We start from the raw sequence: 27,361 nt of genomic DNA, 5'->3' as shown, positions 1-27,361 counted from the left end.
ACATAGGAAAAGAAAGCTTCCAATGGAGTGTGAGTTGTACAGACCTATCTCCCTCAATGTGGAAGTGAAGGTGCTAGCCAAGATACTGGGGTCTACGAGCATTATTCGAATAATGTATTGAATGTTTTGTTTATGATCTACATAATTCATATAATATAATTTTTCATTAATAATTTTTCATATCTTTCTGTTTAAGAAATGTGTTCTATCCATAAAATACTGAGCTAACTGCTAACATTGAATACTGCATGGCCACCACCCTTTTTAGATTTATCGTGTATTTCATCACTTACGCAACATGGCCGCCACACATAGGATCGCGATAGTCCTCCTTCTATTACTACTAGCACACCACAGTAAATTAATGTTCCCCCTTCCGCGTTTCCACGCCGAAATATACAGACCTCGACGATAGAACCTGACGGATAACTCACACGCATAGCGTAATAAATACCAAGTAAGTCGGCATCTAGCTGCTTGGATTTGAATTATGCCATAACATACTCGAATATGTTATTTGACCGCGATTTACCCGCTTATTTCCAGATTCCAGTACCCTTTCTACGATTCGTGAGTGTACCTCGTTATGTTTTGCATGCCACCTGTTCTAGGCACGATAATATTCCCGTTCACAACTATAAAGCTAGTCACGCTATTTTACAGATTTAATTTTTCACAAACATTACCCTCGTTTTTAGGCACCGTAACAAGGAGATGTTTCATGTAACACATGCACAAGCCTTTTGAAACAGACGACCACTCGTACCACTTCCTCACTAACCCCAACCTGCTTGTGACGCTCAGTACAAATATAAACTTTAATATTTATGTTATGGTAGTGAATACACACTTAGAGCTATATCTTTATGTTGTAGAGCTCCCAGAAGAAGGGTAGATTACCCGAAATGCATTGGAGCAATCGGCGTTTTTGTTAAAACATGATGGATGTTAAGAACAATCGTTATGAATAATGAATGGCATATCAAAATGAAGAATCATTGTGAAAATCATGAAAATCTTGGCATAAAGAAAGAATAAAGAAGTAATATCAACATTTGTAGAGTCTCGCTTTGAAGAACTAAAGGTGTGCCCACGATACAGGGATGTCTCTATGGGTTTATAGTGAGACTTGTTTATCACTGATGACATCACTGATGACATCATCCAGTGAATGTGGTTTTCTTTGATATTTAAATAAGTATTATATATATATATACATATATATATATATAAATCTGCCTTGAAGTCTGAGTTGATGTATAAGTGTCTGAATGGAGGATTTAGTAGCAGAGTGAATGACTATCTAAGTGACTAATTTAAAGTGTCTTACTAAATATATGAGATAGTGATTAAACTTTGTGAATAACTGTATCACGCTCTTGTTGTGTGAAGTACTACATAAGTTGGTTACTAGCTATGTGAAAGTGTATATTAGTTATTAATTAGTTAAGTGAGTATTTGTATGTGATAGTGAATGAATGAATGTGTGTGTGGTTGGGTGGGTGGGAGGTGTGTGACTGTCCAAAGATGTTTAAATAGTTGATTCAGTAGGTATATGAAGTTAAGACTGTATATGGAAACAGTTGTTTGGATGAGTGAATCTCTTTATAGGTGTGATGATGAGTAAATATATTTCTCAACGATACATGTCCAACAAACTAGAAATACAAAAGGCAGTGACAGTTGTTATAGATATATATATATATATATATATATATATATGCACAAGACTCCGTGATTGTATGAGTGAATGTATGTATAACTGTATTCTTGTAATAGTGATTTTATAACACACTAAGTATGAGTTACTATCTACATGAATAAATAAAGTGGTCTTTGTGTAAGAGTGTAGCTTAGTAAATATAAGTATGATCAATTGTTTGCATAACTGAGTAGGCTGACTGCAGAAGTGGATATGATGTGAGCTAGTGTGTAATGTTGATGTAGGTGTATAAGTATATTTAATAGTGTTGTATTGATCTTTGTTAGCATGTATAAGTGAATCTATATCAAACAATTGCCTATTGCACACAACCAGAGAGTAATTAATATTCAATTTCTCTAAAGCATATCACACATGAGCAGAGAGTGAACACATAATTGTAAAATAAGCTGTCAGAGAAAACATCATATTAAAGAAAATCTTCTTTAATTTCTTGTGCAGCCAGCCGACACGTGTTTCGTCGCATAGCAATGCGACTCATCAGGGCTGTAAGTTTCAAGTGAATGAAAAGAAGGTCGCTTAGCCGGTGATATTTCCAACCCGGCCGGGCTCAGGACCATAGGAAGGGTGGGTAGACTTTAGGTCCGGTATAAAGCACGTCGTAAAAAGCCTGGGAGGGTAATCGCAGGTCAGATCCAGAGTGTAGATATGACGGGGTAATGGTATTCGAAGCTGGCGGAGGATGGAGCTCTGATAAGGCTTGTGTTTAGAGTGTAATGCCAGTGGGATCCGCCGGAGATCAGTGTTAAGGGTAGTAGAGCGAGTGCGCTCTCATCAAGCGTAGAGTCGACTGCTTCCGTATGTGGCGAGATCCCGTGTTCCTTACATGCGACGAAACACGTGTCAGCTGGCTGCACAAGAAATTAAAGAAGATTTTGTGTGTGATATGCTTTAGAGAAATTGAATAATAATTACTCTATGGTTGTGTGCAATAGGCAATTGTTTGATATTTGTAACGTGTGTTCAGTGAACAGACGTACCACGGGGGGTTATAAGGCTTATCCCCTCGCTTATTCGCACCAACACCCAATACTGTTAATCCCAATAACCTAGCGTTTACTTTTGCAGAGCGCCCTTTCCCTTAACCCTTAAAAACCCTTTTCTCTTGTTACATAAGTTAATCTATAGGTAACTGTTTAGATGTGTGTGTAGATCTAGGAATCACTAAGTGGCTTTTTAGAAACTTGTATTGGTGTATCAATGCTTTTAAGTATGGTACTTTATATTTCATAATGAGTGTTAAAAAGTTATACTAGTTTATGATAAGATGTATCAGATTGTCACGTGGATGATGTCATCAGTGATGTCACTGACCATGTCATGAATGATGTAATATGTGTCATCATCAGAGAAAGGACTGGCAGCTGATAACAGAACCCACTAGTGCCAACTAATTACCGGTAAAAAAAAAACGGTAATTAGTTGCCACTAGTGGGTTCGGTTATCAGCTGCCAGTCCTTTCTCCGATACTGGGCTCTAGGGACTTTTGTTTATTTCTTATTCCTGTTTCTCCTTGTCCCTTGATGGATTTCTAAGGAGACCTCCTTTTGTTTGCACATATGTGACATCATCAGCAGTGGATTGGGGGTGCGTGAGTTATAGTTAGTACAACTAACTATAACGGGGGAATTTCAATGGTTTTGTACGAGTGAAATGTCCATCTAACTATAACACCCCGAAAACCTGTGTTTTTTTCAGTGAATTTCTGGAGGTTTTTTAAATGCTAGTTCCTAACTATAACATGTCTGAAACCTATGGTTTTCAATGAATTTTAAAGGTTTTGTAAATGACAATTTTAAAATATATTTATTCTTATATTCAATTTTTTGATACGGATTTACTAATTTTTTTTAAACTATTTATTTTTAGATATTTTATTTTTTTAATTACATTACATTGTGTGGCCCCCCTTCCTTTTAATTTTTTTGGGTCCTGGGGACCTCATCCCCTAGAGCCTAACTCGCAAATCTAACTTCATTATTATTTTTTTATAGGAAGAGGATTCTTATAGAAAGAAATACAAGTTACTTGCAAGTATGCTTAGAACTACTTTTTAGGGCCAGTGTTGGGCTAAAAGATGCAGCACTGAGTTCTCTCCTGATAACAGGTGAGTAAGTTGGAATTCGTTGTTCGGATGATTTTAGGTGATTATTTTTAAGTTCCAAAACTCCACACTTAGAAGAATTTGCAAGTGAAACCACTCAATGTTAGTCTATGAAAGAAAATTCACTTAGCAGGTAAATAGTGTTATCGTTACCTTTTCTTACTCAGGGGTGGATCCTGGATCCAGCACTTGTGCATCTCCTCTAAACGGTTGAAAGAATGCAAATTACAAAAGACGCACGAAAGCCCACGTTTCTTTTTTTAAATATATCTCTAGACTGCACGGATCATACGCGCTCCCCGCGATTTTACCCCAAAAAATTAATTTGGGCTTTGGGGGTCCTTGTGAGACCTCCTGAGCAGACCTAGAGCATAAGGGTGTGTTTACCCTCCCCCTTTTCACGTTTTAAACACACATTTCACAAGCTTCTTCAGCCTCCCTTCTACCGAGGCATAATATGGCTGCCAACAGTTTCTAGTTTCGAATGTTGACAACCACTTGTCAGCCAATTAGCATTCAGCGCGTGATCGAAAGGTTACCCTTATGGTACAATAAGCGGAGTATCCGTATTCAATTTTTTTATGGGAAGGGGCTGCGTGGCCCCCCCCTCACGTGGCAAATTCCAGGCCCCATTCCCCGGAAACGGCCTTTTTTAAAAATGTATTTTGGCCGTCACCGTTGAGGACCGTGGGAGGGTCTCCAATTCCCCCACTGTCCCGCCGGCTCCCCGCCTCCTGCAGGAGCTGGTGTTCAAACGACATCCGAACTCCATATGTGTATTTACCCCCTAGGAGTTGCCTTCACCTTGAGCATGCATGTTTGTGGTAGCGTATGCGTGTTAATGTTACGCATGCGCACAATACGTCCCACCGTCTGGCTAAGTACGCCTAACGTATTTCTTTTTATGTGCGCATGCTCAATTACAACATGCCCGATCACAGCTCTCACGCCCAGTGACATCATGTCAACCAATCATCGTTCTGCAAAGCATTTATAACCTGCTGTGGCGGCGTGGAAAAAATAGGGAGAAAACTGGGTCGAGGTAAGTAAGGTTTCATTTTCTTTGACACCCACTTATTTCTACTGGTCACTCTCTCTGCGGCAAACGTGGCTGGATCCGTGATGGCAGAGCGGTCCCAGGTTTCCCAGTGGCCGGTTCTTCTTCTATACGCTTCCTCATCTGTCCCGGGAAAGGAGTGGCCTCTCAAAAAGAATAAGACAGAAAAGAGGGAGACTGCTATCTGATTCCCACTAGTAACAGGGCCAGGGGTGAGGAGACACCTAGTTCACTCGTGTGCTTGAGTGCACAAGTCGGTAGCGCGCTAGTGAGAGAGTGAAGTGCTGGAAAACAAGGGTAGGAGGGAGGAGGGAGGAATACGGGAAAAGGGGGGGGAAATACGCAATATTTTACACAGAACACTACAGGCACTGTATGGAAATTAGCGGTACCCCAACCTCCCAACCCAGCCCGAAATACGGTTCCGCACCTGTACAAGCCCACCTGTACGAGCCACGCTCCTCCGTGAGCGTGGCTCGGGGATGAGTGGAAATGTTGGCCTCCTGGCACTGCCTCCGCCGTCCCGGTCTCTCCTCCCGACCGCTGCTCCTCGCTGTCCTCCGTAGGATTCCCGATGTACTCTGATATCGATGTGGCTCCTCCGCTCCCCTCCTCCACGTCGGTGACGTTGCACCCCGAGTTGTGCACTTCCTGACTCTTATCCAGCGTTCTTTCAGTGACATTCCCAGGAGGCGGGGCCTTGTTGCAGTAGAAAGCCCAATTAAATGCGCTCTGTTCTTTTTCCTCAGGCGAGCTCCGATCACTTCCCAGGACCAGTTCTCCTGTGGGTATTTAAAGAGAGAGGGTGACAGCGGAAAAACAGACCACCAGTCCGTATTGTCCTTCCATGACTCGGGGGGACCGGTCGGCCTGGTCACACCCGCCAACTTTCTTGAACTTTTACTATTCCGCAGTCACAGCCATTGATACTGTTCGTATCCACGTCTTTGTAGGTAAGCACTTTGTTAAAGAGTAATTAAATGAATGAATCTGAACAATCTTTAAATACCACGTAAATGCAAATTTTTGTTCGAGTCGACAATGTTGTTTTTAAGCACGCTTTCCTGCTTTTTTTATATCGTTAAAGTTGACTTCGTAACTTTTGTTTCTGGGCAAATCACTTAATCCTGCTGCGTTTCTTTAATTTGCCAAGCGCCACGTGACCGTTCCCGCAAAAGTGTGCTACGTGCTGTTCAACTTAATGCGATGTAGTTTTTCTCGTGTAAGTAGTGAGTCACGTGCCCCATGCATTGCAAAAGTAAAAGTTTTCAGCAATAGTGTATTTTAGCACGGTTTCCAGCTTTTATACCTCAAATATCTTGCCTTGGTAGGTGATGTTTCTGGGCAAATCACTTAATCCTGCCGCCTTTAATTTTTTAAGTAGTGCGCCACGTGCTGCTTCCTCCCCATGCACAGCACATGTAATCGATTGACCAATGTCGTATTTTAGCACGCTCTCCATGTTTATTAATAACGTTAAACTTGATTTCTTATCCTTTCTTCTGTGCAAATCACTTAATCCCGCCACGTTTCTTTAATTTGCCAAGCGCCACGTGGCCGTTCCCGCGGCAGTGTGTTACTTGTTGTTCAAGTTAATGCGATGTAGTTTTTCTTGTGTAATGCACATATAATTGATTGGCCAATATTGTATTTTAGCACGCTCTCCATGTTTTTTAATAACGTTAAACTTGATTTGCCCCCTGTTCTAGCTCATTATACAGATGTCTCAACCATGGGACGTATTGGCCGCCACAAACTGTTTATTCCTGCCCATGTACTATCCGAGGTTATGGTCAACAACTCGACACACCAGATACACTGACTACTCTCCATATGCTATCAGCCGAAAATTGCAATGGACCTAATGGAGTTATCAGGTTTGTGGTGTTTTTTGCATGCTGGTAATGATACTTCCAAAAACATTCATTTGTTGAAGATACATTACTTTATGTTAATATCTGTTTTTGTTAGAATAGTTGTAATTAGGAAAAAGGGCTCTTAGGGATGACACTTATGACCGCCTACCGAGCACGTCCATAGTGCCCCTCGAAAGCATATTGGTATTCGCATATGATTTTGTCTAACCACTAGTATGGTTCTAACGCTGTTGGTTTGAAACCTCTGATGATTGCTTTTCAACCCCAATCATATTGAGAACAATTGTTTTTATGTACATTTAAAATTAAGCTTGGACATATGTACAACATATACATTTTTAACAGTTTTTTTTCATTTTGCAGAATGTTACATAAGTCAGCAGTACACAAAATTGAACCCTGTGCTTTTGTGTGGGGAAAAATTCCAGAATAACTAATAAGAAAAATTTGCAGGGAAAACAGATCACATAAGTACATTGGTTTGTGTGTGCAGAATCTACCTCAAGAATAAGCATCAATCGATCTACAAGCCAGGGAGACACATGAATGAAAAATAGAAATAGAAAAATGTATTAAAAATATATAACAAAAATTTATTAGGTACCTCCCTTTAGGGTTACAATCTATAATATATTAAAAAATCATAATACTATGATGTATGTAGTCTATTAAAAATCAATCAGGTTACAATCAAAATAGTCAAAAACAGTCGACGCAGCGTTTCGGTGTTGTGTAATGGTGTCACCTTCTTCAGGACAAATTGACTTTACGCAATTGTTTCAAATCTTGATCATGAAGTCTTTAGGCACCTTAAGTCTCAGTCCTCAAGATGTCCTGCAGGTCTCAATGCTGCTTCAGACATTGGTCTATTGTTTCTTAATTTAACTCTGGGTCATTCTCAATGGACACGGGGAGCCACCTTAATATTGTTTGTTTGGCTGCTTATTCCATGTATAGGCAATAGCAAGTTAGTACCCCTTTCGTTTCAATTTGCGGGTTGACAGTAATCTTTATAAACTCAGATGCTGTTTCTCGCTTCCTGGCATCCAATGATCATGGAGGGCTGAACTCTCCGTGTCTGTGAGCCTTTTGTCAAGAATCAGGCCTCCCTGCTGCCACCGTGTCCGAATTTCAAATCGGATCCTACGCGCACCCCGTGACTAGTTTTTAAAAACAAATTATATTCCTACTTTTTTTGCCCTACGGGTCCTTATGTGACACCCCCTACCCCCCCCCCTGAGCAGGCCTAGGGGGTCAGGGTGTGTATACCCTGCCCCTGTCCACGTTTTGCACACATATTTCACAGACTTCTTCACCCTCGCTTCTACCGAGGCATAAAATGGCTGCCAACAGTTCCTGGTTTCGAATGTTTACAACCGCTTGACAACTAATTAGAATTGAGCACTTGATCGGGACGGTGCGCTTATGCTACGTTGCCAAACTTCGCACAATCCGCGGATCCACCGTGCCCATAGATATATAAATAACTTTAACCATAATTTTCTCAGAAACTACTGAACAGATTGACACCATATATACAAAAGGCACAAGTCGGAACGGAGGACTACCTCTCTGCCAAATTTGTTGTAATTCCGTTCAGCCATTCGGGCTGTAGCTGTGTCTAAAGGTCCCATGGGAAATTGCATGGGGAAAACACGTTTCGGGACCCCCCTTTTCTCTCGGCCCCTGCTTGACCAATCACCCCCAAACTTTCAGGGAAGGAGCAGAACTGAACTGGGCAAAAGTTTGGAAAATTTCAAGAAGATTCATCAATCAACGCCAAGGTTATTGCCTATAGAATGTTGCGGTTTTCCTATGTATAATAGGTCCTAACTATAACTACCTACTGGCGACCGCCAATAGGTAGGTAGGTATATATATATATATATATATATATATATATATATATATATATATATATATATATATATATATATATATATATATATATATATGTGAGAAGGCTGAATAAATTGCACTGAAACTTTGAAACCTTTTGTGGTGGTCCGTTCCTGGCGGAGGAGTTCGCTTTTTCAATTTCAGGATTTGAAATTATATATATATTATATATATATATATATATATATATATATAATTTCAAATCCTGAAATTGAAAAAGCGAACTCCTCCACCAGGAACGGACCACCACAAAAGGATATATATAAGGATATAAGGATATATATATATATATATATATATATATATATATATATATATATATATATATATATATATATATATATATATATATCCAAACCTTTGAGGCAGGTAATCTCAGGAACCACAGCACCAATCACAACACCCAATACAGCGTTGGAAAGGGCAGTTGCAGCAGAAGGACATAGGCTATTCAGACGCCCACCATATACATTTAAAAGGTAAAAGAACCGTGCCAGCAAAGTAGTCCCTTGTGGGCGTGTCTGCGTTGTGCATATATATATATATATGTGAGAAGGCTGAATAAATTGCACTGAAACTTTGAAACCTTTTGTGGTGGTCCGTTCCTGGCGGAGGAGTTCGCTTTTTCAATTTCAGGATTTGAAATTATATATATATTATATATATATATATATATATATATATATATAATTTCAAATCCTGAAATTGAAAAAGCGAACTCCTCCACCAGGAACGGACCACCACAAAAGGATATATATAAGGATATAAGGATATATATATATATATATATATATATATATATATATATATATATATATATATATATATATATATATATCCAAACCTTTGAGGCAGGTAATCTCAGGAACCACAGCACCAATCACAACACCCAATACAGCGTTGGAAAGGGCAGTTGCAGCAGAAGGACATAGGCTATTCAGACGCCCACCATATACATTTAAAAGGTAAAAGAACCGTGCCAGCAAAGTAGTCCCTTGTGGGCGTGTCTGCGTTGTGCTGTGGGCGTGTGCTGGGGGCATGTGGTACATTCCGCCCTTCACGCCATGTCTCATATCGTGTGCTAATCCCACCCTGCTCCCTTTAAATAACCCTGCACCCCATAATCATAACCCACCCTTACTCCTTAAAATACCCCAACACCCTTAAACACTAACCCATCTTAACCCTATAAATATACCCTGTACCCCAAGACCCAAACATATCCCTAAACCCTAAAAATACCCCTGTACTCCAAAACCCAAAACTAGCCCTGACCCCTATAAATACCCATGTACCTCAAAACCCAAACCTACTCCTGAACCCTAAAAGTACTCCTGTACCCCAAAACCCAAACCTAGCCCTGAACGCTAAAAATACCACTGTACCCCAAAACCACCCCTGAACCCTAAAATACCCCTGTACCCCAAACTTAGCCCTGAACCCTAAAAATACCCCTGTACCCCAAAACCAAAACCTAGCCCTGAACCCTAAAAATACCCCTGTACCCCAAAACCCAAACCTAGCCCTGAACCCTAAAATACCCCTGTACCCCCCAAACCTAGCCCTGAACCCTAAAAATACCCCTGTACCCCAAAACCCAAACCTGGCCCTGAACCCTTAAAATACCCCTGTACCCCAAAACCCAAACCTACCCCTGAACCCTAAAAATACCCCTATAACCCAAAACCCAAACCTACCCCTGAACCCTAAAAATACCCCTGTACCCCAAAACCCATAACTATCCCTAAACCCTAAAACTACCCCTGTACCCCATAACCCAAAACTATATCTGAGCCCTTAAAATACCCAACACCCCAAAGCATATACCTCAGTACCCCAAAACATATACCCCTATACCCATACTTACCTTATCCAAACATTTAAAAAAAAACATGCTTTTACCATTCATGCATTTACAACGAATTTCGTTGTAAATGTAGGCGTGGTAAAAGCATATAAAATGTAATGCCACACGTTATACTGGCATTGCGGAGTCATGGTACTTTCGTAATGAAAGTATGCGGAGTGATGGTATGCGGAAAGAAAGTTGCGGAATAATGGGTGTTTACCCTCCCCCGGTAAGTACATTGGTGGCACGCCGGCCCACATCTCCAGCAACATACTCATATTTTTTCACCACCCATTTGAAAAATGCACAGGTCTCTCTCATTGATGGCCAGCACCGACATACACTTTTAGACACACCTCCCGTCACAAGTTCTAGAATTGCGAACTTTAGAGCTGGGGAGCTACGTTCGAAACTCGGCATCAGCTCAACATCCTGTGATTCCAGGCAAATCGCTTTGTCTCCCCGTGCCTACTACAAATGAATGTGTTCTTCTGTAATGTAAATTGTGCTCATGACATGTTGTCGAGTTCGCGCTATATAATATTGCAAGGAAAAATAAAGTAGGGAAACTTGAGTTCACACACTACTGAACGCGCACTCTTAAGTGCATCAGCAGTGCACTGTGAATCGGAGCGTTTCACAGGCCTGTCACAGATAAGAAATGCTATCTAAACGAAATCCTACAAAATAATATACTACTGGCCGGCAGCAATTCATACCCGGACAACGTCGGGACGGGATATATATATATATGAAATGGACATCTAGGGTTGACGTGGGTAAAGAGAGCCCTCATGAGCGTTATATATATATATATATAACGCTCATGAGGGCTCTCTTTACCCACATCAACCCTAGATGTCCATTTCATCTCCCCACTTCAATCCACAACATAACATAATCCTTAAATACAAAAGGTCTTAACCATCCGGTTAGACGCAGAACAATTGCAGACTATTGTAACAAGCTGAAGGGAGGCATTATTTTGCTACAGGAGATATACTTAAAATCCATCCAAGTTGCAACATTTTACAGCACAATGATTGCAGAGATTTGTATCTCCCCAGCACCACAGAAAAGGAATGAGGTTCCCACCTTAATATCAAGAAAATCTGATATCACCTGGATATGTCATACACACGATCAACGTGGTAGGTGGCTCATTCCAGGGTTAGGAAAAGAGACCTAGAATTGTATGTTGTTAAGGTCTATGCATCCAATATGGAAGACTTTTGGAAGGACCTAGATAAACAACTAACAACTACCTGACAGCCTTGGGGTAACAATGGGAGGAGACTTCAATTTTCCAATGGATGTCAATCTTGACAGAATATAATCACATACATTTATGAGGAACAACCCTCAAACAAATGAGAATTTGCTGCAATAATAATAACTTGACATATGGCGACTATATAACCCTTCAGGAAGCAATCATACATTCTACTCATCTCCACATCACTCCTTCTCGAGGTTTAATTATATATTGGTTCAATCAATCAATCAATAAGCGATTTGTGAAGCGCACTACTCACCCGTGAGTGTCTCAAGGTGCTGCAGGAGTGGTTTGAGCAGCTTTGTCTCACCTGAAGAGCAAGGTCTTGAGGAGTTTTCTGAAAGCTTGCAGTGTGGGGGTTTGTCTGATTCTGAGAGGGAGATCCTGCTAAATTTTGGCAGCGATGTAGGAGAAGGATCATCCTACCGCTTTGGCTCTGCGGGTGCATGGGATTATGGCTAGTGCAAGGTCGGCAGATTGGAAGCTTCTGTTGGGTGTGTGGAAGGAGATTCTTCGTTGAGGTATTGGGTCCAATGTTGTGGAGGGATTTGTAGGCATGAGTGAGGAGCTTGAAAGTCACTCTTTTCGAGAGGGAGTCAGTAGAGTTCTCTTAGGTGTTGTGTGATGTGGTGTTGTCGTGGGATGCGGAGGACAAGTCTAGCTGCAGCGTCCTGGATAGTCTGGAGTTTGTGGAGTAGAGATTTGTTTATTCAGATGTAGAGGGCGCTTCTGTAGTGTAGTCTGTTGGTTATGAGTGTGGGGCTGACTATCCTTCTGGATTTTTTTTGGGGGGGGGGAGATCCATTTGAAAGTCTTGCAGAGGATGCAGAGGGTGTTGAAGCATGTGGAGGCTATGGGGTTGATCTGTCGGTTCATGGTGAGGGAGGAGTCGATTATGATGCCAGGGTTGTGCGGTGGTATGTGGGTGTGGGAGGATCACCGAGGTGAAGGGCCACCAGGTATTGTCCCATGCTGAGGGTGTGGATCCGAGGACGAGCACTTCTGTCTTGAGCTTTAGGCACATGTATCTCATCTTGGCGGTGACATCTCCATACCTTCCTGGAAGCTGTGTCTGGTGCTGTCAGGTTTGTTGGTGAGGGAGAGGATTAGCTGGGTGTCGTCAGCATAGGATACTATGCCGAGTCCGTGTTTACTGACGATGGCGGAGAGAGCGGCCATGTAGATGTTGAAGAGCGTGGGCTGAGTGAGGATCCCTAGGGTACTCCACAGCAGATCTATGTAGGTTCAGACAGGTAGGCTGTGTAGGAAGCTTGCTCTGTATATACTATACCAAAATGAGGTATAGTGTGCAGAGTCCAGTGGTACCCCAAAGGCAGCAGAGGTAAACGTAGACAGCACCTTACTCTCTATTTGTGGTAGTGTGGGCGAGCAGTAAGGCTTTATCAGAGGGTAGTGTTGAGCCTTTCTTGTACCCACTCAATCAGTAAAAAAAGACTGAACTCCGACCAATTTTGTTTGTATAAAAATATTATTAGGTTATTTTATTTTTGGAACTTAGCCTAGCCTGGTACAGGTAAGTGAAATAAATGCTTTGCAAAATCGTATGCAGTGTTTTACAATTGATGCAAGTTCAAATGCAATTGATTGGAACACAGGTAAGTGTTGAGATTACTTTTCAGATTTATTTTAAAGTTACTTTTTCTACTCAGTGTGATATGCCTAGATATCACACCTAGACATTTCCTAGAGAAAGGTTAAGTAAAATCAGTTTTGCACAGTTGTAGTTTTTCAGGTTTTCATACAAGTCAACTCCACACTTGTAACATTTTTCAAGAGAAAACACTCAATGTATTCCTATAGAGAGAAATGAGGTTATCTGTTGACAGGTAAGTACTCGGTCTTTGGTGTTGAGTTTCTAGGGTTAGAACAAGGGTTTCCCCAGGGTCAAGGATGCACTCTCAAAGCACCCTCAGCGGCTCTAGGGCGGCCGGGTGCAGAGTGCTGAGGCCCAATGTTATCCAATGAGGGGTAGGGGGCCTCCGTTTGGTGGTTGCTCATGAGCAGGCCTAGGCTCCGGGCAAAGGGGTCCAGAAACATGTCTGGTTGTGGCAGCTGTCGAGCAGCCACTCAGCCTGGACACTAGTGTTAGGTCGTTTTTCAGGGGGCACTCGAAGATGCGTGCTGTGTGCATTTTTCATTAAATCCCACACTGGCATCATTGTGGGTTTAATGTGCTGAGAAGTTTGATACAAAACTTCCCAGTTTTCAGTAAAGTCATTATGGTGCTGTGGAGTTGTTAACAACAAACTCCCAGTTCCATATACTCTTAATGGCATTACTGCACTTACAATGTCTAACAATTGGCTTAGACACTTAAGGGATACAGGGTTCATGCACCTGTACCTTCACCATTTGTATAGTGCACCCAGCTAGAGGGGTGGCTGACGTATGCCAGGGCAGAGGGTTGTAGGCATGGCACACAGGGATGTGTTTTAGAATTTGGAGAAGCACTCCTCTGTTTTCTATTCCGGTAGCTTTTAACCTTCCAACTTATTTAACTAATTTTTAAACTAAGCGTGCATGCGGAGGTAGCACGTTTATCCCTACCGTGCCACTACTTGAACATCCTATCTTAAGTGAACAGAGCACTCCGTGCACTGTTGCTGGTGTGGTTCTAGCTTTTGAACAGGCATATGAATCAAATCACATTTCAGCAGCCACAAAACAATTCTTATTCGTCCAGTATCCCAGGAGACCGCGTCTCTATATGCTCCCAAAGGTTCACAAGAACCTGCAAGATCCACCCATGCGCGCCATAGTTACCGGGTGTGGAACCATTTTCGAACCACTCGGTTAGTATATTGATAAATTCCTTTAGCCGTTCGTACAACAATGGCCTTCTTACATAAAAGACACCAATGATTGCCTAATGAAGCTGCAGGAAATTACAACTACAAACCAGATGTTAGTGTGTACAATAGATGTGAAATCATTGTACACATCTATCCCCCATAAATCCGGTCTTGAAGCTGTGGAATGGGCTTTGTTGCAACAACCATCAGTCAAAGCAGATAAAGTGTTTATTTTGGAACTTTTACATTTCTGTTTATACCACACAGTTATTTCAAGTGGAACACCAAGTTTTTCCTTCAACAGAATGGAACGTCGATGGGATTTGCAGGGGCACGGGCCTATGCAAATACCTTCATGGCTAAATTCGAGGCTGATTTCATCTACAGTGATAACACTTGGCAAAAACAAGCATTTACAATGCAATGGTTTCGCCTTTGTTAAAGTTTGAGCTTTTGGTATTGCTTTTGACAAATGGTCTTTTCTAACTTCTTTGAATTATGTGTAAAACGTTGATGTGTTTTACTTTACACAGAAATATGGAGTGCCTCTCTGGAAAACACCCTCTGAACACGCCCTCTTTACACATGCCTTATCTTCACTTGCCCTCTCTACACATGGCCCTGTGCAGAGAGATTATATGGAGAGCAGCATGTGCAGAGAGGCCGTGTGTGGAGAGGCTGTGTGCAGTGATAGCGCATGTTGAGAAGAAGAGGGAAGCGACAGCTTGCGCATAACGTCCAGAGTACAGGCAGGACCGACGAGTAGAAGTGAGGCAGGTGGGGAGTAACTGGAGCTAACATGGCATCATATGCCTGCTAAGGGGCCCTGAGCATCTAGAATACCTTCATGGAGCTGGGTCTGGTGTCTCAGTGGACTAATGCGAACACTGCTGGGACCTGTGTACAACCTCATGGTCACAGGTTCAAATTCCGGTGGACCCACTCAGCCATTCATCCTTCTTAGGTCGATAAACTGAGTACTATTGAATTGGGTAACAATAAACATCTGTTTTCAGTGCCAGGGTGCCTATGGGTGAGCCTAGAGGTCCATGCTCCATCGAAGTGACAAACACACAAAGAAACTTTCACGTGCAAACGAACGATAAAGGAAAGATGAAGGCAACCAATAGTAAGTAATTGACTGCTCTAACTTTCACTTAAGTTAACGAAATATATATTTTAAGAGTGCTGCTCGCATTTTGCTGTGCTTGGGTTCTACAGACCTAGATCGAAGTAGGCTGATGGAATTAAGTTTACTTATTTCAGTAATGCCTTCACAAGTAGCTGGGGAGATATATGGTAAGGCTTGTATGGGTACATGCTGACTCACATCCCTGCATTATATAATTAAATGCAACGATCTCTTTACTGGACAGCACCAATCAAAGAATAAATGCCACTAAGAAACAGGAGGTAAACCCTTTTCCCTCAGTATGGGAAGAAATGTTTAAAATACACATCAATGCATATTCTCAAGCAATGTAAACCACTTAAGCCGGTCCACGGTTTAAAATGTCAGTGTTTATATACGTTTTATGGAAGCACATCTTAGAGCAAAGCGTTATTACTATACGAAACGCTTGAGTAGAGCTGCTTTATTGGTCTCAACTATGGAGAAGAGTGTACAACAAATATTAAAATTCTGTTGAGAAACGTACTTCTCTCTACATGTACCAAGACTGCAAGGTATCGCCACAGTAAATAGAATACTAACTCAGCGATCAGGACCTTCTCCGCCATACTTCACATTCACAAAAACATTTCGAAATATGAGCTCCTTTGCAAAGACCGCGCTCTGTCGGACACCATCCCTAGCAACAATCTCCTCCTGATCCTTCAAACATTGAATTATCGAAAAGAGCACTCTCGCTATCTTACTACAGCCAAATCCCTTGACCTCAAGAGCTGCCTTATCCAGTTAGAGGACCAAAGAGGTTGAAGCGCCCGGTATCCTGCGCACAATACCTTCCTAGTAACCTAGGCACGTTTTAAATATGCTACGTCTGTTCGCAATCCTACGGACTTAATTAGTACTAAATAACAAGCACTACCCAAAGCCTTGGACTAAATAAAGAAGTGATATGTATCAAACTCGTGTTGTACCAAACACCACGACCTTCTAGTTTTTACACAACTCAAGGCACAGCTCTAAAAGTTCTCACTTTCAACTCTGATCTTGTCCAAATCAGGGCCGTGAAATTACCGTTTGTTTCTATAAACGTACACCCAAGATCATTTCAGTTGTAGATCACCCAGTGCCATCTTTATTTCCTCCTCACGTCTTACCTGAACCTCCCTCAGTTCCGGTCCGAGCCATGTTTCCGGACGACTTCTCATCTCAACAGTATCATCGCTATACACGACCCTTCCCACTTGTGGTTTTTGCCTAGACAATATCTAGTCCTGTTCGTATCCCTCTCTAAGATCCCATACACACACACATATATATATATACTGCCATGATAAACAGACACTATCTATAATATGCAATTGTGGCGACCACCATCGCTATGCCCACGCCCCTTACTTGTAAATAAGGAAGGTGAAATCTCCAGGGAGGCAGGGCTCCTGGTGCACCGGTAGGGATCCAATGTTTCACTTCGGGTGTGAAAGGTATGACGAGAGTGCTCCAAGGCCCGACGGTCCAGCTCCGCGAAGGCCCGCACACAGGCTCTGATTTTTAAAACCACCACACCCCCTCCGGCGTCTGCACTAGAGCAAAAGAACCAGTTTTCCTGTATACTCAGTATACGCTATACTCATCGTTCGTCCGACCTAGGCCGCAAAGCGAGCCCCGGTCTTGCTTGAATACCGTCGGCGCTGCCCAGTACCACGGGTCAAGAAACCTCGTGCCCGAGCGCCCGGCCTGGGACGCGGCCTTCTCGGCGGACTGTATTAATCACTCCCCCATGTCTCCTTACCGCAACCCCGCTCCTCCGGACTGCCGCAGTTTGGATCTCGTTTTCGGTTCGGAGTGGACGTTCCAGCGCAGCAACGGCTTCACCGACCAAAAAACACCAGGCGCGGACCCAAAAGGCAGATCACGCCCAGTGTCGCTGCCATTGGTCCAGCCGAGATAGCGCTGAATTGCCATTGGAAAAGGATAATGCCCATCAAAGAGTTCGGCTACTCAAACCGTCCCACCGAACGTCACAAAAACCGAGTCTGTCCCTTATTGGTTCCAGTGAATCCATGACTACTTTGTATTGGTTATTACCGCTGCCGCTCTATTTTCAGTGCACTGTAGTTACTTATCAAAACATACAATTGGCTCGTCGTGATGCACGCTCTGTTGTTATGCTTCCGGAATGTGCTGAGTTGTGAGCGGCGGGTTAATTTCCTGGAATTACTCACTCCCTCAGAGAGATTCCTTCCATTCATAACAAGCACCTTCGAGGACACAGGGGGTGGGAGAGGACACAGACGGCGGGAGGGGGCGGGAGAGGACACGGACGGCGGGAGGGGGCGGGAGAGGACACGGACGGCGGAAGGGGGCGGGAGTGGACACGGACGGCGGGAGGGGGCGGGAGAGGACACGGATGGCGGGAAACGTGCACAGGACAGCGAGGGGGGGCGGAAAGGCACACGGAGGGGGCGGGAATGGACAGACTTTCAGTGAAAGGGGAGGGAACGGGAAAAAACGTAACTCCGCCCTGGGAAAAAATCTCGGGAACGCCCCCGAATCTGGTCCGGCCTTGACGGACAGATCCGGCACTCAATGGCTAGCCTCCATTTATGGAGCTAGCCAATGAGAGCCGGGGGACGTTCCCGAAGTGCTTATGGTCAACATAGGATTTCACCTGCGCCGAAAAGCTGCGCAGAGCGCAGCCTTCGGCAGGCGAAACCCAACAAGCGATTTTATATCGCAGATTTATAGATGACATTTTTGTACTTTGGTCTGGACCAAGGGAGAGTTTAGAAACTCAGATTGAAAGACTCAACCAATGCATGGAACAGATTAAGTTCACACACACCATTAGTGAAAAGGAACTACCATATTTGGATGTAATGATCAGCATACAAGAGTCTAAGATTAAGACCAAAGTCTTCAGAAAAGAAACTGATGTGAATAATTCTCTATTATTTCAAAGCTTCCATCCCCAAAACCTGAAGAATAATTTACCGGTCTAACAATATATGAGAATTAAGAGAATTTCATCAGAACAAGAGGATTTTGAAGAACATCTATAATTTCAACAACAAAGATACAAGGAAAGAGGGTATCCTAATGATGTCTTGGAAAAAGCAAGCAGGAAAATACGCAACTGCAGCAGAGAAAATCTTCTTAAACAAAAACCCAAGAAAACCATTGACAGACATGTTTTTGTTTCAAAATTCTCCACAGCATCACACAAAATTAAGAATATTGTGAATAGACACTGGGAACTACTGCAGAATGAACCAGATTTCAAAGGGATCTTCACTCAAAACCGATTTTTGCATTTACGAGATCAAAGAATTTGAAAGAACTGCTAATGACACCCAAAAGAGAAGTAGAAATCACTTATAAAGGAATGAAAAAATTGTACAATTGTGTGCATTGTTCAAATGTAATAGAAGGAAGGATTTTACATCACCCTCATACTGGAAAGGAAATTGCATTACATTATGATGGAGATTGTAACTCCAATAACGTGATCTACTACATAAAATGCCCATGTGGGAAAATATATGTAGGGAAAACAGAAAAGAAACTGAAAACAAGAATTTCAGAACATAAAAGTACCATTAGAAACTTAAACATGAAAAGTAATTTGGCGAAACACTGGTCGGAAAATCAACACAACATATCCCAGATCAGGTTTTCAATACTGGAAAAAGTCAGACCTTATGAGGGGGTTGATCTAACCAGGTCCCTCCTCCAAAGAGAGATTTATTGCATCAGGAGATTAGAAACACAAGAGCCAAAAGGGCTCAATGAAAAAGTTGATCTGATTTGTTTTTTATAAAGGTAATTTATGGAACTCTGTGATTCTGCAGGAATGATGCTTACTTCTAGAGACTTGTATATTTATATAATATTGCCTTATCATTGTTCTTCAATCGTTCATTTAAAGTTGTGAATTCAGTTCACTCAAGGGCAGATTTATATTATTTTTTTCTCTTTTCTTTTTCTTTATTTCTTCCTGTAAATTTATGTCTTTTCACATCACTTATAGAGGATTAAGCAGTTTATTCGGTTTGGTGTAATGTAAGTTTGCATCACGATATGGCCCCATTCCATGATGGCGCCCGCTAGTAATGAAGAGACTGGTCCATCGTTTGTTTTTAAATAAAGAGAGGAGAAGGATAGTTCAGAGCGGCCACAACTGCGGTTGTTTGCCGAGTACCGATCGAGACGAAAAGCGGGAATTTGATTTTTTGAAGTGGAGGTAAGCGGAGATGGCAATTGAGGGGAATTTAGAGCGAAGTGAGCTCTTTTTGAAAACAGCATAGTAGCGTGTTTTAGCGTTTGGCGGTATTGAGCTGAGTGTACATTATTCCTTACCCTTCAGGTGGCAGAACGAACACGAGGTTTTTTTTTAAACTACAAATACCGAGTCTCAGTCGGACTTATAAGGAGGTAAGACAGCTTTGTGGGCTGGTCTTTACAGAGATTTCACAGTAGAGTTTTTGGAATAGTTCATTGAATTCGTTTTTTGCATTTAGGTTATTTGAAGAATACTAATCACGGCAAGCGAGTATAAGAGGAGTGAAATTGATTTTGGATGCAAACACTTTTGGTGTGGAGAGGGGTACTTTGTACACGTTTTCCTTTTGCGTTTTCTCTTATATTTCTTTCATAAAAAAAGCCCTGCACATAGTGAAGTTTAAAAATGTCCTGAACATTGACTAAAGAATTTTTAGTAATGTATACACTAGTTCAGCTTTCAGGCCCCTCAGGAAGAGCGCTCAGAGCTCGAAATGCATCGGGCAAAAAGAAGGATCTTCTAGGATGTCAACAAGATTTTGTATTCTTTAAACTTGTATATACATTGCACTTTTGTTTACAAATAGGAATGTTTTTGAAATAATTGTTATTGAAAAAAACGGAAAATACATGATAATCATAAGTGGAATTTTGTGATTAGTGTATTATGGTGTGAAATGGTTTAAATTCTTTGTGTTGTTCAAAAGCTAGAACCACACCAGCAACAGTGCACGGAGGTTAAGTGCTCTGTTCACTTAAGATAGGATGGACACAGGGATGTGTACCATGTCAACTCTTCACTTTGTTCTGCACCAAAACATACAGCCTGCAAAGGCAGTGTGTGTGTGTGTGTATAATGGTAGGGGGGCTCTAAGGGTGGCACAATAAGGGTCTGCAGCCCTTAGAGGCCTTTCCTGGTCACAGTGCCCTTGGTACCGGTGGTACCATTTACAAGAGACTGACCTGTAGCCAAAGAGTGCCAATTGGGTTTTGTTTTCAATGCAGCTTTAGGGAAAGAGCCTAGGCCCTGGGTACCTGTTTGGCAGGAACCCAGGGCACACTCAGTCAAAGTACATCAGCGTTTCACAATGCTTTCCGTTACATTTAAACACAAACCAAAGATAATACCAATTAGCGTTTGTTTGTAAATCCCAAAACAGGTTTATGGTTTGGGACTATTTATGGAGGCTGATGCGCGGTGAAGGTGCGATCCACTGTTCGTATCAGTGGACTGCTCCCTTTCCAGCTCAGCTCCGCCTGGTAGATGCTGCCCTCATAGCTGCTGCTGACCCTCTGGTCAGTGGTTCAAGGCCCTCCTCCACCCGCAGGCTCCCACCTGTGCCTCATTCCTGGTGGTCCAGTGTTAGAGTTTCTCTGCTCTTCTGCTGCTCTGCGATCTAGTTTTCCCCCCTTTTAAATTTTCTTTGCTTTTCTCAGCTTTGTTTGACCTTTTTCCCCTCTTGCCTCTTTTTGTGCCTTTTCCCTCTGTGTCCCTGCTGCTGTTCGTCCCCCGCGGCTCCCTTCAGCATCGCTCTCCGCTTTTCCACCGCCCAGCTGTCCAGCCCTCCTCCTCACACTACTTATAGCGGATGCGCCATTGGGGAGCCAAAGGCAAGCCTGTCTGGTCCTGGACTGTGCCTAGCGCCACAGGCCCTGGTTCTCGGACAATCTACCACTACAATGCCAGCATCCTCTATGCCCTCAAAAGTGGACACCACACCCCCTGCCACCAGACATCACCGATGGACACCCAAGGCCCTTTTTCCTGCCGTAACTTCAGCTGCACCTTTGCTTGCCACTGCACACCAGCCCTGCCCATCGCATGATTGACAACCACCGGACCTGGCCGCCCCAACTGCATCCTGCTCAACACATGCTCCCTCCACAAACACGGGATCTGGGACCTGCTCGACTCCGTGACCCCATCACAAACCTAGGCCTCATATTGACTACACACCACCAAATCCAAAATTCAATAGCGAAGGGCCCTTAGATAGATCACAGTCCACCACTGGTACCCTAGAAATGGGGTCTTTATCACTGTGTGATACTATTGTAGGTCAGCAATTAAGGTGCGCTATGAATGAGAACCACTCTCTATGCCTGGCCACAAGAGGCTTGACACCAAAGCTTAGTATATTATCATGAAATGTAGCCAGAGTTAGGCCTAAGGTGGCACTCCCCCACTGGGTCCAATATATAGAGCAACATGATATATGCATTTTGCAGGAAACCTGGTCTACCATTCCAGTTTTTATCCCTGGGTATGTGACGTTCTGTCACCCAGCAGTCACTAAAAGAGAAGAAGGACGGCCTGCTTGGGGGGGCTGCTGATCTGGGTCAAAATTGAGCTCCACTGTACCATACGTGAGCTCAAGACTAGCAGCCCAGATATTTTAGTTATTCACATTAGGGGCAGGAACAGCATAGGGCTAGACCTCTTTAATGTCTTTGCCTGAGGCTCCAAGGCTGGTTGTAGGTCATCCACTCTCCAAGTGTTAGAAGACTGTCTTGAGGGAAGGGAGTCCCTAGCACCATTAATAATAGCAGGAGACTTTAATGTTACCTATGAACCCCTCGACGCAGACGACATAAATGATAGTGGCAAGCTCGACGAGTTATGGCACGTCCCAACTCTTGATCTATTACCTATTAAAAGATGGACATGTACAGCGCAACAGCTTCATGCCCCACTCCTCAAATATGGGCTCAGGGCCGCAAACGGACATACCAAGTTAGACAAAATGGGGGCGAATTCATATAATAGAACTATAAATATGAACCACATTGAATATATTTTATTAGATGTTAAACTATGGCCAGGTGTGACGGACATGGTTTGGAACAACTACTGATAGGGACCACAACCCCCTTGAGCTTACCATCTCATCACTTTAAGAAAAAAACTCTAGCGTTTCAAGTATGCCTCTTATAACTAGGGAGGTTTGTCCTTCGAACGACAATAGGCGAATCAAATTGGACCGAGTAGCGAAACTTGAAGACATGAAGTCTAACCTTTTAGATAGCTCTAGTAAGTTACATTGTCTGTTTAAACAGCAGGATGGGTTTACTAAGATCACGGCATGCCATACACATTTTTTCAGCCAGTTGGCGTCTTACTTTAGTATGCCCCAACGGCCCCAATTTCACCAGACCACGGTTCTCATGGTTCAACCAGGAGTGTAGGAACTTAAGATCCAAACTGGCTATTGCTATCACAGGAAATGATCTGACAGAATTAACAGAGACAAGAAAAAACTATAAAGCAGTCCTGGACAAAGCCAAAAGGGATTGGGATGAGGATTGACGGCTTCACATTAGTAAAGCTTGCCAGAGGAAATATTCCCAACAGTTTTGGCTTTTAGTTGTGAGGGGGAGACAGAAAGACAAAGGCCACCCACCAACAACATTTCCATCGTCACCTGGTATGATCACTATACCACACTATACCACAGGGGACACGGCTACCGAAGTTCCTACTATCAATTATAACAGTTACTAGACCCCTAGGCTGTTTTCTTTAGCTGAAATTACACTTAGTATAAAATCTATTGTTAGTAACAAAGCTCCAGGGCCTGATGGCATCCCAAGCGACGTCTTTCTAAATGACATCCCCATCTGGTCTAAATACATCTGTGCCTTGGCCAATGGTATTGCTGTAGGGGCGCCCATACCGCCCTCATGGAAGGGCACCAAGGTGATCCCAGTTTTCAAAAAGGGTGATATGTCTCAAGCATCCAACTACAGGCCCATTAGCCTGATCGATGGTGCTCAGAAGGTCTTTTCCCGTGTACTACTCACGAAAATCACAATCTCGAGGGAGGAGAAAAATATCTTATCCTCCTTCCAAACGGGGTTTAGAAGAAAGATCAGCTCCATCGGTCAGGTCTTCCGTTTTTCCCTACTGGCCTGGAAAACTGTGACCAATGAACAATTACGCCTCTACATAGCATTCATTGATTTGAAATCAGCTTTCGACCTCATCCCCAGGTGTTAGTTGTGGTGTGTCCTGCAGGAGCTGGGTCGTCCTTCTGAGATCCTTGAGCTGGTTGTCCGCCTTCACAAAGACAACTATGCAAGGGTTTGTTGGGAGGGGCAGTTGAGAGATTCGATTAGTGTTGATAGGTGCTAGCAAAGACAAATAGCTAGAGAGGCTAGCAAAGACAAATAGCTAGAGAGGCTAGCAAAGATAAATATCTAGAGAGGCTTGCAAAGGCAGGTAGCTCGAGATGTTTGCAAAGGCAATTAGCTAAAGAGGGTGGTATAGCTATATACATGGTGTTGCATAGCTAAATACATAGTGTTGCACAGCTAGACACATGATGTTGCATAGCTAGAGACATAATGTTCCATAGCTAGATAGATACACAGTGTTGCATAGCTAGATAGATAGATACCAGCATTGCATATATACATGGCGTTTCATAGATAGATAGGGTTGCATACATAGAAAGGGTTACATAGATAACCCTATATACGAAGACTGTCTTGTGGTTCAGTCGGTCTTTTATTACCTCTGCCGAATTCTGCTTGCAATTGATAAACAGTAAAGCGCTCTGATACCGCCTGTGACCATGTTCGCAACAGAGACTTTATCCCTATAATTCCTTTCTCAAGGAGGTAAAAACGTTATGGATAAAGAAACTTTTGTCTGGACTCTTTGCTTCCAATGCTCCCTAGGGTTGTGTGCTTTATAAGGCTGTTAAGATTGTTTTTACTGTGTTTAGTTGCTCTGCTTTTTACCCCTGGTATCCTTCCTTAACTTATATACTGTAAATCGCTCCGATACCCCCGGTGGTCATGTTCGCGCTATAGAAAACTTTTTAAATAAATAGAAAAATAGAGAGAGGTGGATAGATGGACTTGCTAAAATACACAGCTAGACAGACAGTTTTGTAATGGTAGACAGAAAAGCAGATAGAGCTGCAAAGATAAATAGTACATCAAATTTGGAATAAAGAGCAGAGTTAAAATTAGAAATGTAATAGTTAAATTGTTATATACCAAGGGCATGCAAGAGCATTTAAACCACAGTAGAAAGCAGAACAGAAGACAAAATTGGTTTACAAATATAACAACATGGAAGAGCATTAAAAGCAAACTAGCCATACAAGTGGGACATCCATACTAAATTGGTTTATAAAATATAATTGCAGTCTTCAAATAAATACATACCAACATTGCATACAAGAGTGCAGTTATAAATGCACTTCATTCACTACGTGCATACTAAAAAATTACAACTTCATGGAGAACAGTCTCAAATGTGTACAGGCCATATAAAAATACTAACAGGGTGTAATGAATAGCAGGACTGGGTTCGCTGCACACACCTATCATGATAATCCAAGATCTCACCGACATTCCCTTCTGCTCACTTACCATGCCTAATCACGTGCCCTCTGCTGCACACACTTCAGTTCAACGTAACACTACATCAACCAGTGCTCCCAAATGGGACACAGTAACACTGTGCTCTTGTAACATACATCAAACTTTAACATGCTATACACTGAGGTGCATAACTTATACCCTGAACGTTACAGATTCAAACCTTTGCTGGGTCAGACTCCACCTTTTATCCTTCTAACTGTGAATAAAAAAATACCACTGGGTAGAAGTTGTTCAAAGTAACAATCACTAACTGTGCTACGATACTACCACAGTGCAGGCGCAAAATCAACATCAGTAGCACGTCTTTCCCTCACATACACCTCACCCCGCCAGACGCTGCATCCTCGGCGGACATCGTTCATGACATGAAAACATTTGACATAAAGGCTAAAAACACCTTCCCAGCCATACAGCACACACAGTGTTGCTTCCGATCGGTTTGGCTAAGCCCTTCATCACCCCACTAAAGGGTAGTATGCGCTATACAAATGCTAGAATCATACAATAAAAACAAGTTAGATAAAAGCTTTGTGGGGCACACAAGCAGACTAATATTCTTGCGGCACAGCATGACATGCACAATAACATTATATCCCGATCATCTCCCCAAAACACTTAGAAAAAAAGTAGTGTTACCTATTATCTTCGGCGACAAAGCATCCTCACTTCAGATTTGGTTTACTCTGGTCAAATACACCTTAAATACAATTCGGAGATGAATACAGCAACTTCCAAAGACGCTGATTAGTATGTTTCAGCTGGTTTATCGACACTAAAATGTCAATAAGAAATCAAAAGCGGGAGCAAAACATAAATCCTGGGCAGGGGCAGTTAATCTGTTTACGTATAAATTCATTGCTATCCGCGTACTCTCTATAACTGTGCAAACAATCCTACACCAGCCCCATCACCCACGGCGGACCAAATAGCAAGCAACAATCACCTCCCACTACAGGAAGCAACCCGGTGAAGAGGACGACTTCTGCTGCTCACGTGATCAGTGCGTAAACACCGTGGTTTGCGCATGCGCCGTTTACTCGTATGTGTGTCCCAGTATCACATGATAGCTCCTTGGTCAGAAGAAAGGAGTGTCTTTGCATTCACTTGAACGAGGCTGGTGGTCAGAAGGTGCTTGGTAGGAGTCCGCTACTAGATAATGCTAGAGTGCAGCGTCGGACGCTGCGACTTAAAGGCCAGGCCGTGCTGTAACGTCCAGCAACTGGCTAGTTAACAAAATAAGTTTAAAAAAAAACTTGCATGGATTTTCCTTGCAAGGTAGCGGCATTACGCCTTTTAATATTGTACAAATTTTGGTTATAAATTAGTTAGCTTCCACATAAGAGGATTTGTTTTAAGGTGGAACTGTAATATAACGATGAATATAACTGCAATTTTATCTTTACATATTTGGAACCTTGAGCCTAACTCGCGGTTGTGGACGTCCTTATGGGTGTAGGGTGAAGCACTATTAAAGACGGACAATTCTAAGACTTTTCGGGCTTCGGGCCGAAAGTGAATGTACCCCCAACCCCTCAACTTTTCCTAGATTGTGACGTCAAAAGAAATGCCATCCCAGGAAGTGCCATTAGATGACCATCAATCCTGTGGCATTGTTGAATAGACTTTGCAATATGTATCTTTCCTCTTGCGGATATCTGTAAAAGTATGAAAAACATAAACAATAGTCCTACTAAAGTAAGTAGCTATATTTTTAAGTTCTATTAAGTGAAAAATGCACAATATTATTCACACTGGGTGGAATAGTTTGGTCTTGATCTCTGTAAAACGTATATCTTTAATAAATGTTAACACATTGTTTCCAGATTACTGAATTAAGAATATATATGTATACATGTGTATATGCGCTGTTTAAATAGTGCAAAAGACAGCAAGAGTCGTGTAGTGTCAAATTCATCATGCAGGTGTTTCCTGTCGCTGGGGGCTTGGATGTATATTGAG

The 27,361-nt window shown here is 42.5% G+C and overlaps 1 protein-coding gene across 2 annotated transcripts in view; it reads right to left on the bottom strand.

Annotated features, from left to right (window-relative positions):
• Positions 1–26,376, bottom strand: part of ZFYVE16 (zinc finger FYVE-type containing 16) — a 589,878-nt gene extending 563,502 nt beyond the window's left edge. The window contains exon 1 of one of the 2 annotated variants that reach the window (XM_078675307.1): positions 26,039–26,376. The gene's annotated coding sequence lies outside the window, so the exon portion shown is untranslated. The remainder of the gene's footprint in view (positions 1–26,038) is intronic. The other variant, XM_078675306.1, reaches the window with a different exon arrangement.
• Positions 26,377–27,361: the final 985 nt, after the last annotated feature.

The sequence above is a fragment of the Lissotriton helveticus genome, chromosome 2_1 (assembly GCF_964261635.1).
Source record: "Lissotriton helveticus chromosome 2_1, aLisHel1.1, whole genome shotgun sequence".
Classification (NCBI taxonomy): Eukaryota; Metazoa; Chordata; class Amphibia; order Caudata; family Salamandridae; genus Lissotriton; species Lissotriton helveticus.
Note: the sequence above shows the minus strand (reverse complement) of the source record. Positions and strands in the feature narration are given on the sequence as shown.